This window comes from Aotus nancymaae, unplaced genomic scaffold (genome assembly GCF_030222135.1).
Source record: "Aotus nancymaae isolate 86718 unplaced genomic scaffold, 86718_ANA_hifiasm-v0.15.2.pri h1tg000004l, whole genome shotgun sequence".
Classification (NCBI taxonomy): Eukaryota; Metazoa; Chordata; class Mammalia; order Primates; family Aotidae; genus Aotus; species Aotus nancymaae.
Window position 1 is genome coordinate 43,911,073 of NW_026988415.1, and position 24,183 is coordinate 43,935,255.

At 41.4% G+C, this 24,183-nt stretch overlaps 1 long non-coding RNA gene and 1 pseudogene across 3 annotated transcripts in view; both read right to left on the minus strand.

Annotated features, from left to right (window-relative positions):
- The window catches only part of LOC105706441 (uncharacterized), a 120,532-nt gene that overhangs the window by 80,794 nt on the left and 15,555 nt on the right, over positions 1-24,183 (minus strand). The window lies entirely within an intron of this gene.
- LOC105706437 (actin, cytoplasmic 2-like) lies at positions 1,991-3,342 on the minus strand (annotated as a pseudogene).

Sequence of the window (24,183 nt, forward strand, 5' to 3'; positions counted from 1 at the left end):
TAATCAAGACAGTGTGCTATTGGCATTGAGGGGAAAAGTAGATCAAAAGGACAGAATGAGGAATCCAGAAATAAACCCATGCACAAATGGACAACTGATTTTTGACAGATTTAAAGACTATTCAGTGGAGAAAAAAAATAGTCTTTTAAACAAATGGTTCTGTAATAAGTAGATATCCATATACATACAAATAAACTGTAATCCATATAACACAACATATAAAAAATCAACACAAACTGAATCTGAGACCTAACTATAAAATCCAAATGCATAAACTTCTACAAGAAAAGACAGGAGTAAATCCTTGTGACTAAATAAGTAAACCTTTCTTAGATATGACATCAATAAAAACATCTTAACCCTTTAGCAAATTTATCAGGATACTTGGTACTGTGAGGTTGATCTCTGTTCTCCCTGTGTTTACCCTTTCTGCAGGAGGAAGCCAGCCTTTGTGCCCCTTCCATTTGTCTGAATGGTGGTTTATGGCAGGGCAAAAAGCAGAAGCCAAAGCCCCTCACCTGCCTGTGCCTTTGAAGACAAAGACAGGAGACAGGCGGGAGACTTCTTCCAGGCAGGGATGAGATTAGATGTCTACAGGTCCCTCCAGGAGTAGAGACCTGAGCACTTTTCCGTATCAGTGCTTGAAGTATGTCCATGGATGGTCTATTGTGGTGAGGAGTACATGTTTTGTAGCATCTTGCCACAGTAGATTTTCTAGTTTGAACCAAGAGACAGAAGAACATGAGCATGGCTCCACATCAATGCTTGAGGTGGATCCAGCTATGAGACAGATTTCCCTGTTTGGATGGAAGAATGGATGAAGCAGGGTCAGGGGGGCTGATGGCAACAAGCCAGCTAGGAAAATGCTCAGTCTGAAACAGCTGGGACACATAAGTGATGATGGCTATGGCCTCTTCAGGCTGTATCTGGATGATAAGTTGCCATAGAAACATTGCTTTGTCAAAGAGCATGAACATTAAAAGCTAACTTGATTAAACTTTAAAATCTGTTATACAAATGTGTTCCAACAAAATACAAGATGAAAGTGCATGTTTTACTAGATCTGTGCAAATAATGTATTTCACAACATTCTTAATATTTGCTAATGTGATATACTTCTGTTGGAATTTTAGATTACTTTTCACTTTTCCCTATCTTGTTTCTTTATGAATGGCATATGCCTTAGTTCGTTTGCACTGCTGTAACAAAATACCTGAGACTAGGTAATTTATAATAAACAGAAATGCACTGGGTCACAGTTTTGGGGGCCAGGGAGTTCAAGATCAAGATGCCAGCATCTTGTGAGAGCTTTCTTGCTGTGTCATCACATGGTGGAAGGCAAGAGGGCGAGAGAGTGAAAGGGGGCCAAACCTGCCTTTGTATAATAACAAACATACCCCCGTGATAATGGCATTAATCTACATGAAGGCAGAGCCCCCCCGCCACCTTTTTTTTAAATGAGTCAGGGCCTAACTCTTTAAAAATCACCTCTCTTTTTTTTTTTTTTTAACGGCAGCACTTTTATTTTTCCTTACACAATGACATGTTGTTGGGGCCTAATGTTCTCACATAACAGTAGAAAACCAAAATTTGTTGTCATCTCTTTAAAGAATTGAGAGTTGCGTACAAAAAAAACCTTACATAAATTAAAAGGATGAATACATTTACAGGTGTAAATGCAAACTGCTTCCAACTCAAGGCAAGTAACAGCCCATGGTGCTCTGGCAGGAAAACATCAGCTAAGAAAGGAAACCGGGTCCTATGGCTTGGACTTTCCAACCCTAACAAACTGGCAGCCCTTGCCAGCCTCTAGAGCAATCCCAGAAACCTCAGCCCTGACACATGAATACCCTGCACAGATAGGAGACTGCTGGCCACGCAGACTCACCAAGCCAGACTTGTCTGCCCACAAGCACGTTTTAACCTCAGCCACGAAGTGACCAAGCCACATGTACTAAAGGTTGAAATCAAAGATATGTACAGGGTATCAAACAAATAACAAGGGGAACAGTTAACTTGAATACAAGGTCAAAATCAGCAACAAATTCTACAATCCAGTGCTGATATCAGATACAAGCTTCAAGGACAATTTCTTTTCGAAGGCTTATTCCAGTTTCATGAGACTAGCATGAGGTGTATGCATTTGCCAGGGGCAAATTTATACTTCCGAATTAACCCATGCAGCAAATGCTACGCATCTGCTCGCAGTCCGTTTAGAAGCATTTGCAGTGGATGATGGAGGGGCCTGACTCGTCATACTCCTGCTTGCTGATCCACATCTGCTGGAAGGTGGACAGTGAGGCCAGGATGGAGCCGCCAATCCACACGGAGTACTTACGCTCTGGGGGGTGCGATGATCTTGATCTTCATGGTGCTGGGTGCCAGGGCAGTGATCTCCTTCTGCACCCTGTTGGCGATGCCTGGGTACATGGTGGTGCTGCCAGAGAGCACAGTGTTGGCGTACAGGTCTTTACGGATGTCCACGTCACACTTCATGATGGAGTTGAAGGTGGTCTCGTGGATGCCACAAGATTCCATGCCGAGAAAGGAAGGCTGGAACAGCGCCTCCGGACACCGGAACCGCTCATTACCAATGGTGATGACCTGGCTGTCGGGCAGCTCATAGCTCTTCTCCAGAGAAGAGGAGGATGCGGCGGTGGCCATCTCCTGCTCGAAGTCCAGGGCAACATAGCACAGCTTCTCCTTGATGTCGCACACGATCTCCCGCTCAGCCGTGGTGGTGAAGCTGTAGCTGCGCTCGGTGAGGATCTTCAAGAGGTAATCGGTCAGGTCCTGGCCAGCCAGGTCCAGACGCAGGATAGTGTGGGGAAGGGCATAGCCCTCGTAAATGGGCACCGTGTGGGTGAGCCCGTCTCCAGAGTCCATGATGATGCCAGTGGTGCGCCCAGAGGCGTAGAGGGACAGCACGGCCTCGATAGCCACGTACGTGGCCAGGGTGTTGAAGGTCTCAAACATGATCTGAGTCATCTTCTCTCTGTTGGCCTTGGGGTTCAGGGGGGCCTCGGTCAGCAGCACGGGGTGCTCCTCCGGGGCCACACGCAGCTCGTTGTAGAAAGTGTGGTGCCAGATTTTCTCCATGTCATCCCAATTGGTGACGATGCCGTGCTCGATGGGGTACTTCAGGGTCAGGATGTCGTGCTTGCTCTCGGCCTCGTCGCCCACGTAGGAGTCCTTCTGACCCATGTCGACCATCACGCCCTGGTGCCGAGGGCACCCGACAATAGAGGGAAACACGGCTCGGGGGGCATCGTCCCCAGCAAAGTCAGCTTTGCACATGCCGGAACCATTGTCGATGACGAGCGCAGCAATTTCTTCTTCCATTGCGACCGGCGGAGGAGTAGGGCGGCGGAGCGGCGAGAGATCACTGTACGCGAGCTGGCAGCGGCGACTCTCCTTTTTTTTTTTTTTTTTTTAATTTTAAGAGACAGGGCCTCACTCTCTCACCCAGGCTGCAATCATAGTTCACTGTATCCTCAAATTGGAGGATAGTTCGCTGTATTCTCAAATCTCAAGTGATTCTCTCTTAGCCTCCCAAGCAGAAGGGACTACAGGCACACAGCACCATGCCTAGCTAATTAATCACTTCTTAATGACCCCACGTCTTAATATAGGTTGAGCATCTCAAATCCAAAAATCTGACATCTGAAATGTTCCAATATCAGAAGCATTTGAATGCAAATATAACCTGCAGAAATACTCACTGGAGCATTTCAGATTTTGAATTTCTTGATTTGGGATGCTCAACTGGTAAGTATAATGCAAATATTTAAAAATCTGAAAGCTAAAACACTTCTAATCCCAAGCATTTTGAATAAGTTATACTCAACTTATACCGTAATAATGGCGATCAAATTTCAACACGAGTTTTGGTGGGGACAAACATTTAAACCATAGCATCTCATCAATGGCCCCTCAATACTCATGTCCTTTTCACATACAAAATACATTCATTCCATCCCAATAGCCTCATAAATCTTCACTTGTTCCAACACCAACTCAAAAGGCCTAAGTCCAGAGTCTTATCTGACTCAAATAACTGAAGGCATGATTCATTCTGAAGCAAATTCCTCTCCAGCTGTGAGACTATGAAATCCAAACAAGTTATGTGTTTTAAAATATAATGGTGGGACAGGCAATGGATAGACGCTCCCTTTCCAAAAAGGAGAAATAGACAAGAGAAGAGGGTCCCATCCTAAGTAAGTCCAAAATTCAACAGGGTGAACAACATTAAATTTTAATGCTCCAGAATAAGCTTCCTTGACATCATGTCTTACCTCCTGGACACACTCAGGTGAAATTGGGCCCCCAAGGCCTTAGGCAGTCCTGCTCCTATGGCTTTTTTGGGCTTAGCCCATAAAGCAGTTCTCATAGGTTGGCGTCTCATGCCTGCAGCTCTCTTAGGCTGGTGTTGCACACTAGTAGCCCTACAGTTCTAGGGTCTCTTGGGCAGTCCACTCCCAAAATTCTACTAGGCATTGTTTGAGTGGGGACTCTCTGCAGTGGCTCTGACCCAACAGTTCTGACTGGAGAGAGCCCTGACTAAGGCAATGCCCAACAGAACTTCTGCATCGAAGCTGGGTTTCCTCTGGGAATTGCCCTAGTGAGGGCTCTCTGCTTTTACTCCACCTCTGCAACAAGTCTCCAGTGACCCACCTGCCTTGACCTCCCAAAGTGTTGGTATTATAGGCACGAGCTACTGTGCCTGGCTCCCTTTTAATTACAAATTCCATCTTTAAATCATTTTTTCTGTAGCATTTTACCATATGCAGTTGAAGGAAGACACACAACATATTGAATGCTTTTTTATTTAGATGTTTCTTTCGCTGGATTTCTTAGCTCATTGCTCTTCAACTATGCCTTCCACAAAGCCCTTGTGTGGGCACAGAAACGATTCAGCCAAGTTCTTTGCCACTTTATAATGAAGACAGCTGGCCTTTCCTCCAGTTTATAATACTTTGTTCCTCATTTCTATGTGTGACCTCATCAGAATGGCCTTTACTATCCATATTTCTACCAACATTCTGATCGTTACTAAAGAGTCAAAGATCTTACCAAAATATTTGTCAGGGGGAAAATTAGGAGAGCAAAATCACCAGGTGGCCATCGAGTAGGCCCTGGAGACAAGAACTCCTTATCTGAGGAATTTAGACGTGTAATAAAGTAAGCCAAGAACACCTGGTGACCATCAAACAGGCCCTCCTGAGGCAAAGTTCCTTATCTGAGGAATTTAGAAGTAATTAAGCTTCCCTGGTGCCTAAAGGTTCCAGGTCTCTTTCAAAACTATTCTAAGTAACTAGAATTTCTATACATCTCTGGAATGCATGCATGCCAAAACTCATTGTGCAACACTTGCTGACATTAAGGCACCAAAATGTCTACAAATGTAATCGCTTATCATGACCTACATGGCTAATATGGTCCAAATAAAATTTAAGCTCCCACTTTAAGGTCCGTAAACACTGCATTCTTCTGCAACTTTCTTTCTTTCTAATAAAACTTTCCTTTTTCAAACCTATACTGTTGTCGGTAATTCTTACCAACCTGCTAGTAGACCACTTTCTGATGCTGGGGCTCTGACACCTCACCCAGCAATTACCACTTACGTTATCTCTAAGAAGTTTCAGACTTTCCCTACAGTTCTCTTCTTTGAGCCCTCACCTGCATTGCTCCATTTATGGAAATCTAGGCTATTTTAGCCTGATCCTCCAAAATTTTCCAGCCTCCGCCTATTATCCACTTCCAAAGCTGCATTTACATTTTCAGATATTTTTTATAGTGACAGCCAGGTTTCTCGACACCAATTTTCTGTCTTACTCTCGTTTTGCTGCTATGAGACAATACCTGAGACTGGGTAATTTATAATTAACAGAATTTTATTGGCTCACAGTTCTGAAGGATGAGAAATCAAAGATTGAGGGACCAGCATCTGGTGAGGGCCTTCTTGGTGTGTCATCACAGGGCAGAAGGCAAGAGGCAAAAGGGAGGTGAATGCACCCTTTTATAACAGATTCACTCCTGCAATAATGAACCACCTTCTGTAACAATGACAGTCCATTCATGACGGTAGAGCCTTCACAGACCAAACACTTCTCAAAGTCCTAAAAACCACAAGTAAAATTCTAAGACCCCCAATGGACTGATAGGCTTCCCCTCTTGGCCAAAGGCATTCCAAAGTAAATCTGAAAATCTAGTTCAGGCCATGGTGGGAATGGGTGGTCAGACATGCCTTATTATATTCTTCTGTCTTTGGAATTCAGGCTCAACTAACCAGCATTAACATTAAAAGAGATCTTAAGACTGACAAACAAGACTTTTTGTAGCAATAAGACACCAAATTCCAGACTGACCCTAGTATAGCATCACAAGATAGCAGGCCCTGAAAGAAATCAAAGCATTTTATCCCAAAACATATTTCCTTGACATATTTTGAAATGCCCCTGCAAAGCTGTCTCTTCTGGGGAAAATCTACATTCTGTAAAGAATTCTCTTTCCTTTCCAGGTCTTTCCTCTGATCCAGGAGAGAATTAACTAAGAGTCTGGCACCTTTTTAGGTCTGACAAGAGCTCTGAAGCCTCTCCTTGGAGGCTGCATCTGCATGATAAAACCTTGGTCTCCACAACTCCTTGTCCTAACCCAGACATTCATATTGATTCCAGGTCTTTAGATAACTCTTTCAACCAATTGCCAATCAGAAAATCTTTAAAACCACTTCTGATGTGGAAGCCCCCTCCCCGGCTTTCAGTTTCCTGCCTTTCCTGACCAAACCAATGTACATTTTATAAGTATTGATTGATAACTTATGTCTCCCTAAAATGTATAAAATCAAGCTGTATGGGAGGCTGAGGCAGGTGGATCACCTGAGGTCATGAGTTCGAGACCAGCCCAGCAACATGGCAAAACTTAGTCTCTACTAAAAATACAAAAATTAGCCAGGTGTAGTAGCATGCACCTGTAGTCCCAGCTACTCAGGAGGTTGAGACAGGAGAATCACTTGAACCCAGGAGATGGAGGGTGCAGTGAGCTGAGATCATGTTGCTACCCTCCAGCCTGGGCAACAGAGCAAGAAGACTCTGTCTCAAAAAACAAAAACAAAAACAAAAACCCAAGCCGTAGCCTGACCATTTGGGTACATTTTCCCAGAATATTGTGTGGCTGTATCATAGGCCATTGGTCACTCATACTTGGCTCAGAATAAATCTCTTCAAATATTGTACCAAGTTTGACTTTTTTTCATTGACAGTCCCACTGAGACAGAGTAGTAGGGATGGGACTTGCCTCTTTAAACCAAAAAGTATCTGATACAAGTCTCAATCAAATTAGAAAGTTTATTTTGCCAAGGTTTGTTGGGGTCACCACCTGCAGATGTCTGTCCTGCAGACCCTGACTCAGCAAGGGATGAATAAAGTACACACAGATATTATGCTTTGCCAGTTCGGCTGAGGGTCTGTGGCTGTTGACAGACTCCCTGGAGCGTGCTGTAAACAGTTGTAACCGCTGGCCCTCCCTAGCCAGTGAGACTCGCATTTATTTAGTAAAGTTTAATTGACAAAGGTTTGAGTCAACACCACTAGTGTGAAAGATGAAATGACAGTTTCCAATGCCAAAAGCAAACACCATTAGTAGATAATATCTAACATCTGGTCAGCCTCCCCCTGAGAGGGCCACCCAGATCAAAGGTTAGTTTTAAGACCACATGAGTAAACAAGTTAGTTAGGTAAACTCCCCCACATACCCCAGCTATTTGCTTTACTTATTAACTAAATGTAAGGGGGATTTAGGCTGCCTTCAGCTGAAACTTCTACTGAAACTATATAGAAACCCTTAGGCCTTCCAAAAGGGTTTGAGACTATATTCTATAACTTTCTCTACTATTTTTCCCTTAATATTTTTGCCACCACCCTCAGTGAATTCCCACAAAGGTTAAGGATGTGCCTGTGACACAGTCCCAGGAGGTCCTGATGACATGTGCCCAAAGTGGTTGGGGTACAGCTTTCTTTTATACATTTTAGGGAGACATAATACATTAATCAATACATGTTAGATTTGCAATGGTTCAATCTGAAGGGTGGGGCAACTCAAAGTAGGGGTTGAGGGGGTGGGGATGGTGGCTTCCATGTTATAGGTAGATTTAAACATATTCTGATTGGCAATAGGTTGAAAGAGTTATTATCTATAGAAAAGAATGTCTGGGTTATGATAAGGAGTTACGGAGACCTAGCTTTTATCATACAGATGAAGCCTCCAAGTAGCAGGTTTTAGAGAGAATAGACTGTAAATGTTTCATATCAGACCTAAGGTTTCTGTTGATATTAATGCTGGAGGGGTACGATGAGGCATGTCCAACCACCACTTCCTGTTATGGCCTGAACTAGTCCTTCAGATTAAATTTTAGAGTGCCCTCCCTGGCAGAGCAGGAAATCCATTAAGATGGTTGCATGGGGGGCATTTAAATTTTATTTTTGGTTTATAGTCCTCACCCTCACAAATGCATTTTTGTTTTCCAGACTTGCTGGGTTCCCACTACATGCATTGTCCTGAGCTCACTGCACATGCTGTCCCTAGAGCATGGGGATGCAGCCTGGAGCCAAGAAGATGACAGTGTTGTACACAGCTCTGCACTGGCAATGCACTGTGCATGAGTGGCCCTCAGGACCTTGTGTTACTGCTGCTGGTTGACCAGGCACTGATGGGTACAGCAAGGGCACTGGCGATAGGTAGCAGCTTCAGCCCACACCTGCCCATCTTCAGCCTAGCCAAGGGCACCTACATCAGCACGTCCACAGCCTGAGGTCCCCTGTGTTCCACCAAGGACCTCTACTGCAAGCTGATGGGGTGCCCTGTGGCCAGAAGGGCCCTAGGCCATCCAGACCTTACACTATAAATTGTACTCAAGGCACCATACCTGCTGATAACAGGACCTTAAAGAAGACACTCCAACCATAAATCTTCCCCAAGGCAGTTGATCCTAATATCCACATGCACAGAATAGCCACTATATGCCCTTTCTGGGCCATGGGGACCCCAGAATAGCCACTATATGCCCTTCTTGGGCCAGCAGTAGTGAGCAACATCACTATCTTGAACCCACTGAACATGTACCAAGACTTCAACCAGGACCAAGCATGCAGACACCATAACAGGAAGGAATAAATCACCCCAGGAGGTGGAGGTTCCTGATGTCAATCTCTTTACCCTACCCAATAAAAAACCCGGAGAAACTCCCCTTAGGAAGCCAGCTGGAGGACTCTTTTTCCTGTGCTATCTCCCTTATGCCCAATGTTTCTGGGCATAAGTCTTAATAAACCTTGCCTGGGAAAAGTTTGCCTGGCCTCCTGTTAATTCCTGTTACACTGAGAACCAAGAACCTCACATCAGTAACACCATCTCCTAAAAAAGTCACAATGGCAATCAAATTTTCTAACAATGGCAATCAAATTTTGGAGGGGACAAACATTCTAACCATGGCAGCATATTTCACATGTACATTTCTAAATACAAATATAATGATCCCACTTTATAACTCATGAAATATTCTGAAATAAAACTAAATTTTAAAAATAAAGCTCAATTGGTGATTTTTTGTTTATGCAGAACCCTCTTTATATGGACAATGTGGGGTCATGAAAACTCCATTACCCTTCTAGAAGAGGAAAAATTGTGCGCAGCTTCTTTGTGGAGATACTTGGCAACATTTTTGAGAAAATCAAGTGAAGTCCCCATCAGCTACTGTGCTCTTAGCTCTGAATTGCAGAGTCTTGTGTTAAGAATGGTCACAGCAGCATGGCTAAAAATATCAAAACAGCCTCAAAGTTGTCTTATTTACAGATATCTCAGAAACACTATTTTAAGAGAAAAAAGTGCAAAAGGGCACCTTTTTTTTATGACATATCATATATTTATAGATAAACATGCACAATTACATTTTTGCATAATTTTCTCACAATGACTCTATGAGGAAGGCATCACTTTTCTCATTTTGAAGATGACAAAATCAAACTCACTGATGAAAAATCAATTTTTTCAGACTCTTCTAGTAAGAAGCGGAAATGAGATTCTACCTCTTAACATCCCCAAAGCATACCCCAAAGTCTCCTTTATAGATGATGACTTTCAAGGACTTAAAAACATATAGTTTTACACATTTCTAGTATTGTGCCCTCATGGGTACTAATTCAACAGCCTCTCTCTCTTTGAAGAAGCTGATTGTGCAGATGAAATCTGGGTGCAGGGTCCTGTAGGTGGTAATGTGTTTGGTATAAAGGTCAAGGGCTTGTGATTCCTGCCTTCTCTTTATTTTCACTCTCTTCATTTTGGACTCAACAGGAAATGGCTTTTCCAATATCAATCTGGAAGATCAAATAAGGGAACAGAAAATAATGCAAAATTGAAGAAATGGTTTGACAATATTCTTCCCTCTCCCCATATCCCTCAGCAAAGTCCTGCAACAGAGAAAGTCTCCAAAGCTTTATTCATAATGTAAGTGTGAGTATGTTCTACTTCCTGCTCCATTTCCAGGTGGTCTATGTCAGTCATATTGTTTGGTTTAGGTAACTGTCATCACTGCTTTGGGAGAGAGGAGAAAGCTGGGCAAGGATGACCATCTGCTGAAGTCCTACTAGGTGCCATCTACTCTATACAAATTTCTAACTTACCCGACAGAAAAGTTTCCTAAGGCAGACACTGTGAGTCCCCTTTTACAGATGACCAATGGCAGACTGACAAAGGCTGAAAAAAGATTCCACTATCATACATGAAGTGAGGGGCAGGAATGGGGTTCAAACTTTTGTCTCTATGATGGTATTTTTACACATTCCTAAGACAGGTGATATTACTACTAATGGGTTGAAAATTGGTTCTTGAGGGTACAGAGATAGTAGACATTACAATGGTTTATGGTATTACAAAGGACCATAATATATAAACAGTTAACATTTCATCTGTGGTATTAAAATTTCATGTTCTGGGCAGAAAGGGTATATAAGAGAAAACATGTCTAAAATGGCCTCCATCAAGAAGATGGTGAAAGAAAGTTGAGAAACACTGCATATACCCTGTGACCTCTTATGTAGATGATGGGCTATGAGGGCTTAGGGACTGGTCATTTTACAGTCTCCCATGGGCACTCACGCAACAAACCCTCTTAGTGATGAGGGTTGAAATGAAATATGCAGCTTGGGGCCAAGAATCCTGGGAATGGGGACCATGTGAATTGACTGGCTTTTAAAATGGGAAGCACACAGGGACTCAGTCAGGAAGAGAGATGTTTCCTCTGGGACAGATAACATGAAGGTAGGAAGTCAGTGTTGACAAAACTAATACAAGAAAGAAGTACTATAAGCTGTATCTCCTTTAATCTTATCATTTAGTTAAGTAATCTATTATTAAATATACTTTAGATCAGGCTATAGGAGACTAGGAGAGGTTCAATAAAAGAGAAACTGCTTTATTAATGTCTGCTCAATAATAGATTCTGGAATTTCAGGAGGGGGAATAGCTTGGGGGTAGAGCATTGGACTGCAGACCAAGATTCTGGAATTTCACTAAAGCTTTTCCTGTTGTGCCCTGAAGCTACCAGGAATCTGAGTTCTCTAATCTCCCTGAGCACTCACATGTAAAGCTGCCCAGCGTACTCCTTAATTTATTTATATAACGAGCTATATTTTAAATTATATTGAAAAATTTATAACATTGTATATGATAAGAGAAATCATTAAAGTTGTCTGTGTAGGCTATAGCAAACACTTGCAAAGCATATGGGGCTGATGCTCATAATATATGAAGCATTCTCAGTAACCAGTACGGAGAGAAGGTCTAATGATGACATTGGTAGGCAGCCTCTAAGACTTCCCCAGTGATTGTCACCTCCAGATAGTCACTTCCTTGTGCAATCTGTTCCATCTTTGGGCTGGAGTTAATGACTTGCTACTAGTAGATAGAATACATGAGAAGAGGAGATGGATGTCATTTTTGACATTAAATGACTAAGAGGCTGTGTCTTGCTTGTTGGGTACATTCTTATTCTTGCACTAAGGAGAGCCAGCTGCCATGTCATGAGCTACCCACATGGCAAGTAATCTATGACCCTGGCTAAGAAGCAGTCAAGCCCTGAGGCCTGCCAACAGCCATATAAATGAGCTTGGAATTGAATCTCCCTCAGTTGAGCCTTGAGATGCCATCAGCCCCTACCTAGACCTTGATTGCAGCCTTGTGAGAGACCCTGAGCTAGAATCTTTTCCATGCCATGATTCCTGACCCAAATAAATGGTGTGAATTAATGTATCTTTGTTGTTACAAGCAGTGAAATTGTGGGGAAATTTGTTATGTAAGAATAGATAAATAATACAGATATACACAGAGAATACATGTAAAAAGCAATACATATGCCCAAGAAATATTTGAAAATACAGTCACTAATGAAATGCAAATTAAAACTTATACAAAAGCTATTTTTGATGAAAAGGGACAAATTGCAGAGCCACATGAATAGTTACAAGTCCCATAGAAGGGCAGAACTCCTGACCTCAGATCAGAGAGCCATGGGACTCACATTTCCTGAATGCTGGTACTTTTTCATCTTATGTATTTTCTGGGGGTAGAGGACACAACTGCTACACTGTTTTGTAGCTGAAGAAACAATGTATGGGGAGGTTAAGTAACCTGGCTAAGGGTCATCCTGCTACTAAGTGGAAAATTAGACAGTGGTATCCTATATGTCCTTTTGCAGACTGTGTGACCCTCAGCTGCACATTACACCATAACCAAGTAAATCTTGCTTTCCTACTGACCCAAGATAAAAATCCATGAATTACCAGCACATATTTGACATATCATGCTTTCATCCTTCCATCCATATATACATACATTCTTACACATAACAGGCATTAAGGTCAAACTACACCATCTCTTTGGTTAAGTTTTAGGCTTCTCCAGAATGGATCAAGCAATTAAAGTGTGGAAAGGGTGGTGCAGCAAATTCAGATGTCAGATCTAACAAAAGATAGTTCATTCCTATTAATATTTCAACCTGATAAAGTCTCTTACAATTGATGATTGTAACACATAATTTAATGCCCTGGACCTCTCTCTGTATCTCTAGTTGCTGTCCTCTTTGTATATATTCTCTTCCTTGTAACCAAAGTTCTACAAAAATTATTCATTCTCAACTCATATTCCTCTAAATCTCCCCCCAACTCAGTTGTCACTCCACTCTAATGGTACTTTCTTTGTTCCCCCACCCCCTACTGAAATGAACCTTGCCAAAGTCAACAACCACGTTTTTGATGCCTTATAGATCAAGGGTATTGAAATGAACATTCAAATGGAGACAGTGTTTTTGTTTTCCAAGGCAGAATTCATCTGCTTGTGTACAGCCAAGGATTATATTCCAATGCTGTCATTGTCTAAAAGTTAAAGTTGTAAGATAGCTTTCATAGTGTCAGAGTCTGATAACATGAAGGTTGTGCTAATAGACATTGTACTTTCAAATGAAGCACACATTTTCCCCTGCATTCCATACTTTGGCTTCACTGAAAGGGATTATGTGAATAGGTTTACTGAATGATAACAATAATTTTTCATGATCACTTCAAATAACCTCTATCTTATCTGTTTTTATTTCTTTCTGAAGGGATTTCCAAGTATGCAATTCAATAATCTGAAACAATAATGTCTCATATTTGTCTGGTTAAATGTATTATCTACAAACCCTGTCTAATATACTACAGTTAGGTGATATGATAGTACTGAAACATTATGATGGTAATAGGGAACTCTTTTGTGGGTTCCTGACTCTTAAGTCAAAATACTTATACTGCATCACAGAAATCATAATGCTGGATTTTCTTTTGGAATAAACCCATCCAGTAAATAACTCAACCTATTAATAAATATATATATATCTATACTTATAGAAGTAAATGTGTAAATTAATAAAGAAATAGGTGTGAGGGGGCAAACTGTCTTTATCAAATAATTCCAAATAGTACATGTAGATACCCTCCCTCTATGAGGTGAAGCTTAATTCCACCTCCCATCACCTGATGGCAGGAGAGACTCAGTAACTTACTTCTAAAGAATAAAATAGGCAAACGAAAACAGTTGCTGTACATTGGAGAAACTTGGCAATGCCTTAACCAAGTGATTAAGATTAATATCACCAGTGAGTCAGATGGGCATCACATACTACCAGATATGAAGTGACAAGAAGGGCACTTCGATTCTGGTATTTTTTCTCAGAACCCATTACCTCAGTCTAAAAAAATAAAATAAAATAAAAAACCTGACTAAGCCTATACTCATCACTGTCAGAATCATGAAAATAGTTTAGCAGTTCTTCAAATGGAAAAATAGGGAGTTACCATATGGCACAGTAATTACTTCCCTACCCGAGATAAATCTCTACATAAAAATGTGTAAACAAATATATGTAGAATCATTATTCATAATAGCAAAAGGTAGAAATAACCAGAGTGTTCATCAATAGGTGAATAAATAAACAAAATGTGGTCAGTCTATGCAATAAGATATTTTTAAACTATTAGTTGGAATGGAATTCTGACCCATGTTACATTATGAAGGAACCTTGAACACATTATTATAAGTAAAAGATGCTAGACACAAAATACCAAATATTAATTGATTCCATTTACATAAAATGTCCCAAATAGGCAAATGCATAGACAGAAAATATATCTGTGACTGCATAGGGTTGGGTGTGTGTGCAGGGATTAACTACATTCAAGCATAATGGGATTCTTGGGGATGATAAAAACTTATAAAAACCCGATTATGGTGATGGTTGTACAACTCTTTACATTTGGTAAAAATAATCTAAATACCCTTAAAATGTGTGAGATTTGTAAGCTATAGTCTAATGAAGGTGTTTAAAATATGATATTGGGTAGGAGGCAGAGCAAGATGGCTAAATAGAAGCCTCCACCAATTGTCCTCCCTCTGGGAACACCAAATTTGACAACTATCTACACAAGAAAGCACCTTCATAAGAACCAAAAATCAGGTGATTGATCACATTACCTGGTTTTAACATATCACTGAAAGAGGTACTGAAGACGGTAAGAAAGACAGTCTTCATTGCTGATGCCACCCCCTCCCCCATCCCCTGGCAGCAGCTGTGAAGCCTGGAGAATTGGTATTCCTGGGGGAGGGAAAGCACAGTGATTGTGGGACTTTGCATTGGAACCCAGTGCTACCCTGTCAGAGCAGAAAGCAGCATTGGGCAGAATTCAGTCAATGCTCATGGAGGCAACATTTAGACCAGCCCTAGCCAGAAGGGAATCTCCCACCTCATCAGTCAGATCGTGAATTTCGGCAAGCCTTGCCACTGTGGGCTGAAGTGCTTGGGGGTCCTAAAGAAACATAAAAGGCAATCTAGACCTGGGCTCAGAGCCAACAGACTTGGGGGACTTGTGACCCAGTGAGACACTAGCCAGGGTACCCAAGGGAGTGCTTGTGCCACCCCTCCAACCCCAGGCCATGCAGCTCTCAGCTCTGAAAGAAAATCCTTTCTGCTTGAGGAAAGGAGAGAAAAGAGTACAGGGGACTTTGTCTTGAAACTTGGATACCAGCTCAGCTACAAGAAAGGACACTGGGCAGAGTACTGTGGCACCCATTCCAGTCCCTAGGTCCCTAGTTCCTGAACATTTCTGGACACACCCTGGGCCAGAAGGGAGCTTTCTGCCTTGAAGAAAAGGACTCAGTCCAGGAAAGATTCATCACCTGCTGACTAAAGAGCCCTTGGGCCCTGAATAATCAGCAACAGTAGCCAGGTAGTACACACTGGGGGCCTTGGGTGAGACTCTTGAGATGTGCTGACATCAGGTGTGACCCAGCACATTCCCTGCTGTAGTGGCTACGAGGAGAGACTCCTCTTTGAGAAAAGCAGAAGGAAAAGTAAAGGGGACTTTGCCTTGCAGCTTAGGTACCAGCTCTTCCACAGTGGGGCAGAGTACCACATAGGCTCTTGAGGTCTCAGATTTCCTGGCCTTGGCTTGGATGGCATTTCTGGACCTGCCCTGGGCCAAACAGGAGCTCACTGACCTGAAGGCTAAGTTCCAAGCCTGGCAGCATGCAGCACAAGCTGACAGATGAGCCCTTGGGCCTTAACTGAACATTGGTGGTAGCCTGGCAATAGCACCTGTGGGTCTGTGGTGGTGGTGGCCATGGGGAGAGACTCCTCTGCCTGTGGAAAGTGAAGTGAAGAGTGGAATGAATTTTGTCTTGTTGCTTGGGTGCCAGTTCAGCCATCATAGAATGGAACACCACATAGATTTCTAAGGTTTCTGACTCCAAGCTCTGGCTCCTGGATGGCATCTCTGGACCTGCCCAGGACCAGGGGAACTCCCTGCTATGAAGGGAAGGACATACACCTAGCTGGTTTCACTGTCTGCTGATTGTAGAGCCTTAGGAAATTGAGCGAACACAGGCAATAGCCAGGTAGTGGTTTGGGTGAGACCCAGTGCTATGCTGGCTTCAGATTTGACCCAGCACAGACCCAGTGGTGGAGACCACCAGAATGCTTGTGTTATTTCTCTACCAGCTCCATGGACTCAGCACAGACAGAGACTCTATTTGTTTAGGAGAAAGTAAAGGAAGAAAACAATAGTCTCTGCCTGGTAATCTAGAGAAATATTCTGGATCTTATTCAAGAACCCCAAAGCAGTACTTCTAAGAGTCTGCAAGAACTACAGCATTACTTGGCTTCAGGTGACTCCCAATGCAGATATGACTGCAGTGACCAAAAACTTAGATCACAACATTCAAGGCTCTTCAAATACCTGGAAAGCCTTCTCAAGAAAGATGGGCACAAACAAGCACCTACTGCAAACACAAGCATAAAATAACAGGTTTCAAGATTTTCTTTGAAAGCTTCATGGTAATTGCAAATCAAAAGTCATACAATGGATAAACAAAAAATAAAAGGCAAGAAATTAAAACATAACACCAAGAAAGATCATCTTCACTAAAAGGAAGACAGGAAGGAAGGAAAGAAGGAAGAAAAGACCACAAAATAACCAGAAAACAAATAACAAAATTGCAGAAGTAAGTTCTTACTTATCAATAATAACATTGAATGTCAATGCATTAAACTCTTCAATCAAATACATAGAATGGCTGAATAGATTTAAAAACAAGACTCAAGGATCGCTGTCAGCAAGAAACACACTTCACCTATAAAGACACATACAGGATGAAAATAAAGGGATGGAAAAAGATATTCTATGCCAATAGAAACCAAACAAGAGCAAGAGTAGCAATACTTATATCCGACAAAATAGATTTCAATATGAAAACTATAAAAAGAGACAAAGATGGTCATTATACAATGATATTTAATTCAATTTAGCAAGAGGATACAACAACTGTAAATATATATGCACCCAACACTGGAGTACTCAGATATATAAAGGAAACATTACTAGAGCTAAAGGAATAAATACACCTCAATACAACAATAGCTGGAGACTTCAAATCTCCTCTTTCAGCGTTGAACAGATCACCTAGACAGAAAATCAACAAAGAAACACTGGACTTAATCTGCACTACAGACTAAATTGACCTAATTGATATTTACAGAACACTTCATCCAATGAACATTCTTAAAATGTACATTCTTAAAATGCATTCTTCTCCTTAGCACATGAATCATTCTCAAGCAAAGACCATACATTAGGCCACAAAACAAGTCTTAAAACATTAAAAATAATTCAAATAATATCAAGTATCTTCTCTGATCACAATGGAATAAAACTAGAAATCAATAGCAAGAGAAAATTTGGAAACTACAAATACGTGAAAATTAAACGATATATTCCCAAATGATCAGTGTGTCAATGAAGAAATTAAGAAGGAAACTGAGGCCGAGCGCGGTGGCTCATGCCTGTAATCCCAGCACTTTGGGAGGCCGAGGCGGGTGGATCACGAGGTCAAGAGATCAAGACCATCCTGGTCAACATGGTGGAACCCCGTCTCTACTGAAAATACAAAAAATTAGCTGGGCACCATGGCGCGTGCCTGTAATCCCAGCTACTCAGGAGGCTGAGGCAGGAGAATTGCCTGAAGGCGGAGGTTGCGGTGAGCCGAGATTACGCCATTGCACTCCAGCCTGGGTAACAAGAGTGAAACTCTGTCTCAAAAAAAAAAAAATAAAAAAATAAAGGAAACTGAAAAACAGATGATAATGAAAACACAGCATACCAAAACATATGGAATACAACAAAAGCAGTACTAAGAGGAAAGCTTATAGTTATAAGTGCCTACATCAAAAAAGTAGAAAAACGTCAAATAAACAACCTAATGATGTACTTTAAAGAACAAAAAAGTCAAGAGCAAAACAAACTTAAAATTAGTAGAAAAAAGGAAATACTAGGCCAGGTCTGGTGGCTCGCGACTGTAATCTCAAAACTGTGGGAGGCCGAGTTGGGAGGATTGCCTGAGCTCAGAAGTTTGAGACCAACCTGGGCAACATGGCGAAACCCTGTCCCTACAAAAAAATACAAAACTTAGCTGGGCATGGTGGCACAGGCCTGCAGTCCCAGATAATCAGGAGACTGAGGTAGGAGGATCACTTGAGCCTGGGAGGCAGAGGTTGCAGTGAGCTGAGATCATGCCACTGCACTCCAGCCTGGGTGACAGAGACCCTGTCTCAGGTAAAAAAAAAAAAAAAAAAAAAAAACAGAGATATAATGAAGATCACATCAGAAACAAATGAAATTGAAATGAAGAAAACAATACAAAGTGTCAATGAACAAAAGGTTGTTTTTTTAAAGATAAACAAAATTGATAGACCTTGAGCCAGATTAAGAAAAAAGAGAGAAGACCCAAATAAAATCAGAAATGAAAAATGAGACATTACAAATGATAGTGCAAAAATTCAAAGCATTATTAGAGGCTACTATGAGCAACTATATGCTAATAAATTAGAAAACCTAGAAGAATAGATAAATACCTAGACACATACAACCTACCAAGATTGAACCATGAAGAAATCTAAAACCTGAAAAGACCAGTAACAAGTAACAAGCTAAAAGCCACAGTAAAAAGTCTCTCAGCAAAGAAAACCCTGGGACCTTAAAGCTTTACTGCTGAATTTTACCAAACATTTAAAGAAGAATTAATAACAGTCATACAGAAACTATTCCTAAAACAGAAGAGGATGGAATACTTCCAAACTCATTCTATGAGGCCAGTATTACCCTGATACCAAAACCAGAGAAGGACATATCAAAAAAAAAAAAGACTACAGCCCAATATCCCTGATGAACATTGATACAAAAATCCTCAACAAAATACTAGCAAACTGAATTCAACAATATATTTAAAAAGATCATTCATCATGACCAAGTAGGATTATTGAGGTATGTTCCTGTTATACCCAGTTTTCTGAGGATTTTTATCAAGAAGGGATGTTGAATTTTATCAAATGCTTTTTCAGCAGCAATTGAAATGATCATATGGCTTCTGGCTTTTCTCCTTCATTCTGTTGATATGATATACAGCAATGATAGATTTGCATCTGTGGAGCCATCCTTGCATCCCTGGAACAAGGCAGAAAAAAAAAATCCCTGCGCAAAGGCAGTCAAGCAGAAGGAGTTTCTTCATACTCATGAAAGAGGTAGTCTTTTTGTTCTTATAAGGCCTTCAACTGATTGGATGAACTCTACCTACATTAAGGAGGGTGTCCAGAAACACTCTCAAAGAAAGGTCCAGAATAATGTTTGACCAAACATCTGGGCACCCTGTGGCCTAGTCAAGTTGACACATAAAATTAATCATCACAATGAGCATATAGCTATGTTTGTGTGATTAAATATGTTAGTATATTACACACAGAGATAAAATCTGGAGAATAGGCAATAACAAATTAACAGAAATTATCTTTGCATTATGGAGTGGGAGACCAACTGTCTTTCTGGGGCAGAAGGAAAAAACAATATTTTCAGCTTCTACATACAAATTTTTATATTGTTTGATAGTTGTTTAGCAGTAAAAAGGACTTATTGGTAATCTGCTATAGTTATAAAGTATATAAAACAGAAAAAAATCTATGAAGAGATTCACAAAATGAGAGTGTAGAAATATATTTATTGACTTAGAATCACGTTCTTTACCGTATCGAAATAGCACATTAAAAAGATGTATTTAGTAATAATTCAATGTGTGCACATTGGTAGGAGATAGAGGATCCTTTAATTTGTATAAATTTGCATTTCTATAGTGTTTTGCATATAGAAACTATTGAATAAAATGTTGAAAAGAAAATAATTGTGAGGCTGGGTATGGTGGCTCAAGCCTGTAATCCCAGCACTCTGGGAGGCCAAGGCGGGCGGATGACTTGAGGTCAGGAGTTTGAGACCAGCCTGGCCAACATGGTGAAACCCCGTCTCTACTAAAAACAAAAATTAGCCGAGTGTGGTGGCAGTAGCCTGTAATCCCAGCTAGTTGGGAAGCTGAGGCAAGAGAATCACTTAAACCCAGGAGTCGGAGGTTGCAGTGAGCTGAGACCGTGCCATTGCACTCCAGTCTAAGTGACAGAGCAGGACTCAGTCTCAAAAAAAAAGAAAAGAATTATGAACTGATTACAAATTTGGTGCTCATGTAGTCATTGCTTCAGAAACTGTTCATAGTATATTGTTTTGTGGGTAAAAAAAAACAGGTCAAAGTAATTTATTTGACAGTCATTCTCTGTGTGTGTTTCTATATCTCAACCTTTTTTACACTGATTATTCATTCACACACTAAGTTGTATAGCTTTCTATTCAGTTTGCGTAGAAACTGGACTCCTAGCTGTAGCAGTTGAAGATCCTAGGATAGATATGAATATAACAAGAATGCTACCAGGTTATAGAAAATTCCAGAAAGGTTTGATTTATACAATGACAACTGTTCACCTCCTTCATCCCTCCTGTATTATTCACCTTCTTCATCCCTCCTGTATTAGGTCATTCTTGCATTGCTATAAAGAAATACATGAGAATGTGTAATTTATAAAGAAAAGAGTTTTAATCGGCTCATAGCTCCACAGGCTGTACAGGAAGCATGGCACTGGTATATGCCTGGCTTCTGGGGAGGCCTCAGGGACCTTTACTCATGGAAGAAGGCAAAGGGAGAGCAGGTACATCACATTGCCAGAGCAGGAGCAAGAGAGAACAAAGTGAGGTATCACACACTTTTAACAACCAGATCACTATCACAAGGACAGAATCAAGCCATGAGGGATCAACCCCCATGACCCTTGTACCAGGCCCCAGCTCCAATACTAGGGATGACATCTCAACAAGGGAGGTGTCACACATCATGAGGGATCAATCCCTATGACACCTTCTACTAGGCCCCACCTCCAACACTGGGGATTAGATCTCAACATGAAATTTGGAGGGGACATCTAAACTATATCACTCCTCCCCAAAACCTTCTATCCCTTGGCAAGCCCCCTAAGTAGCTTTCAGTCATACAATTCTCACTTTGTTTAGCATCTGATTTTATTTTCAACAGGTTATTTTCTCCCAATGAAAAATCATAATTTTTATAAACAGAAATAAAAGTTTTCCTCAAAGCAGTTAATGAAGCAACAAATACTGAGTGATCCCAACTCATCTATCTATCCATATATAAATATATATTTATATATGTTTTATATATATATATAAAAACATATATATGTTATATATATATATAAATATGTTTATACATATATGTTTTATATATATATATATATATGTATATATATATATATATTTATATTTATATATATGTTAGGCCTCCATGTGCAAGCCCTAACCCAGAAAGTCTGAAGTCCTGCCTGCCTTGGCTAATCACCCCCCACCCACCACGGGCATTCCCCACTATCCCTGATCACTCAGCAGAGCTTCCCCTCACCCCACCCTGCCATCTTATCTGTTATTATGATAATGTGAATACTCCTCACCCCACCCTGCCATCTTAACTACTCTTACACCTTACCCCACCCGCCATTGTAACTGAACTTATGGTAATGTATACTCCTTGCCCTTACCCCCGCCACTGTAACTGATCTTACTCTGTAACTTTCCACTGCCCATCCCAAACCTATATAACCAACTCCTATCCCACTGCCCTTTGCTAACGCCCTTTTCGGCCTTAGCCCACCTGCACCCAAGTTCATAAACAGCCATGTTGCTCACACAAAGCCTGTTTGTTTTGTTTTATAGGTTTTTTACACCAATTATTATTACATTACCATAAGTTCAGTTATTTCCTTATTCCTGTCTCTACATGTCATTAATTTATTAAAGTGTATTGGGAGTTTACTACGTGCCAAACATTGTCAGTCCAATCCCGTATCTTCATCCCATACCATCCCTCTTTTAATCTTCAGTCCTACTTATAAGTAAAAATGCCCACGGGAAGCAACATGAATGTAAATGCCTACTACCCATGACGAATGATTCAAAGACACTCTATGCCAAGAGTTTAGTTGAATCTTCCCTCTGAGTCCAGGACACCTAGTAATATAGTTTGGATTTTTGTCCTCTCCAAATCTCATATTGAAATGGGACCCCCAGTGTTAGAGGTGGGGTCTGGTGGGAGGTATTTGGGCCATAGGGGCAGATCCCTCATGAATGTCTTGGTGCTGTCCTCTAGTGAATGATTTCTCACTTGCTAGTGAGTGAGTTCTCACAAAAGCTGGTTGTTCAAAAGTATGTGGCACCTCTATCCTCCTGTTGCTCCTGTTCTCACCATATGACATGCCTGCTCCCACTTTGCCTTCTTCCATGACTGTAAGCTTCCTGAGGCCCTCACCAGAAGCTGAGCAGATGTTGGTGCCATACTTGTACAGCCTGCAGAACCGTAAGCCAATCAAATCTCCCTTCTTTTTTTTTCTTTTTTTTTTATTGCATTTTAGGTTTTGGGGTACATGTGAAATAACCTCTCTTCTTTATAAATTACCAAGCCTCAGGTATTTCCTTATAGCAATGGAAAAATAGCCTAATACAGAAAATTGGTACCAAGGAGTGAGGTATTGTTATAAAGATATCTGAAAATGTGGAAGTGGCTTTGGAGCTGGGTGACAGGCAGAGGTTGGAAGACTTTGGAGGGCTCAGAAGAAGACGAAGATGAGGCAAAGTTTGGACCTTCTTATACATTGGTTAAATAGTTGTGACCAAAATGTTGCTACTGGTATGGGCAGTAAAATCCAGGCTTACCAGGTTTCAGATGTAAATGAGGAACTTATTGGGAACCGAAGCAAAGGTCACCCTTATTATGCCTTCGCAAAGAAGTCGGCTACACTGTGTTCATACTCTGTGATCTGTGGAAGTTTGATCTTCAGAGTGACGACTTAGAGTATCTGATGGAAGAAATTTCTAAGCAGCAAAGTGTTTAAGATTTGGCCTGGCCACTTCTAACAGCTGACATTCCAACGCAGGAACAAAGAAATTACTTAAAGTTGAAAGTTATAATTAAAAGGGAAGCAGAGCACAGAAGTTTTACTTAAAGTTGAAAGTTATAATTAAAAGGGAAGCAGAGCACAGAAGTTTGGAAAATTTGCAGCCTATCTGGTTAGTAGAAAAGAAAAGTCTGTTTTCAGGGGAAGAATCCAAGCAGGCTGTGGAGCAACCACTCGCTGGAGAGGTTAGCACGACTAAAAGAGCCAACCGTTAATATCCAAGACAAGTAGAAAAAGGACTCAAAGGCATTTCACAGATCTTGAGGCAGCCCCTCCCATCACAGGCTCAGAAGTCTAGTAGGAGAGAGTGGTTTCATGAGCCAGGCCCAGGGCCCTGCTGCCCTGCAGCATCCCAGGAGGCTACTTCTTGCATCCCCACTGCTCTGGTTTCAGCCTTTGCTCAAGGGGCTCCAGGTACAGCTCCAGCTGCCATTTTGGAGAGTGCAAGCCACCATAAGCCTTGGCAGCTTCCACATGGTGTTAAGTCTGTGGGCACATGTGGGCACATGGAATGCAAGAGTTAAGGAGGCTTGGAAGCTTCCCTCTAGATTTCAGAAAATGTATCAGAAAGCCTGAGTGCCCAGGCCACAGCCTGCCACAGGGGCAGAGCCTCCAATATAGAAACTCTATTAGGGCAGTGTGGAGGAGAAATATGAGGTTGGAGGCTAGACACAGTCTCCAGTGGGGCACTACCTAGTGGAGCTGTGAAAAGGGGGCCA